Source organism: Coturnix japonica, chromosome 1 (assembly GCF_001577835.2).
Source record: "Coturnix japonica isolate 7356 chromosome 1, Coturnix japonica 2.1, whole genome shotgun sequence".
Classification (NCBI taxonomy): Eukaryota; Metazoa; Chordata; class Aves; order Galliformes; family Phasianidae; genus Coturnix; species Coturnix japonica.
The window spans coordinates 12,812,983-12,814,230 of record NC_029516.1 but is presented as its reverse complement, the minus strand read 5'-3'; positions in this window follow the sequence as shown (position 1 = coordinate 12,814,230).

Below are 1,248 nucleotides of genomic sequence, written 5' to 3'. Positions count from 1 at the left end.
AACACACAGAATCACAGAATGACCCGGGTTGGAAGGGACCTCAAGGATCATGTAGTTCCAACCCCCTGCCTGGCAGGGCCACCAAACATACACCTTTACTAGATCAGGTTGCCCAGGGCCCCGTCCAACCTGGTCTTAAACACCTCCAAGGACGGGGCATCCACAACCTCCCTGGGCAGCCTGTTCCAGGGCCGAACCACTCTCCTAGTGAAGAACTTCCCCCTAACATCCGACCTAAATCTTCCCTCTTTTAACTTAATACCATTTCCCCATGTCCTGCTATTGTCAGCCCTTTCCAAGAGTTTACTCCCCTCCTGGGAGTAAGTTCCCTTCAGGTATTGAAAGGCTGCAATGAGGTCACCCCGCAACCTTCTCTTCTCCAGGCTGAAAAAACCCAACTCCCTCAGCCTGTCCTCATAGGGGAGGTGCTCCAGCCCCCTGATCATCTTNCCTCTGGACCCTTTCCAAAATCTCTATGTCTTTTTTGTACTGAGGGCTCCACACCTGGACACAGTACAACAGATGGGGCCTCACAAGAGCAGAGTAGTGAGGGACGATCACCTCCCTATCCCTGCTGACCACCCCTCTCCTGATGGAGCCCAGGATCCCATTTGCTTTCCGCACAGCTCAGAGCAGGGCAGGGGCTGGGGCAGCGCACAAGGAGCTGAGGGCACCTGTGCCTCCAGGCAGCCCAAGGCCGCAGTGTTCCATCAAGGCTTTATTACAGACATTGTGCTCGCAGGGCCGGCCGGCAGCACTCACACATTCCCTACAGCTGTGGGCAGGCCTCCGCCCCTGCCCGTGCTCCATGGCGGCCCCGTGTCCCGCAGCCCCGCCCGTTCCCGCACCGCAGCCCGCAGGAATCGAAACCGGAGCCGTGCGCGCGCCCCCGCCAACCGCGCGCCGCCGCCGCCGCCGAGCGCCGCGCTCGCCCCGCCCCCGCCCCCTCGGCCAATCGGGACACAGAGCGCGCGGGCCGCGCGCTGACGTCACCGAGGAGGCCCCGCCCCCCGCCCGGCCCGGGATGAACGAGTCCGTGCGGGCCGGGCTCTGCCCAGTGTCACGCCGCCCCCCCAACCCCGGCACCGCCCGTCCAATCAGAGCCCGCTCCCGCCCTGGCCCCGCCCACGCGCGCGCTGACGTCACGTCACGGCCTCCAGCCGCCGGGCGCTGCGACCAATCGGAGCCCAGAACACGGCGAGGTCCCGCCCCCCACCGGCCGTCACCCGCCCGGCCCCGCCCCCCGCC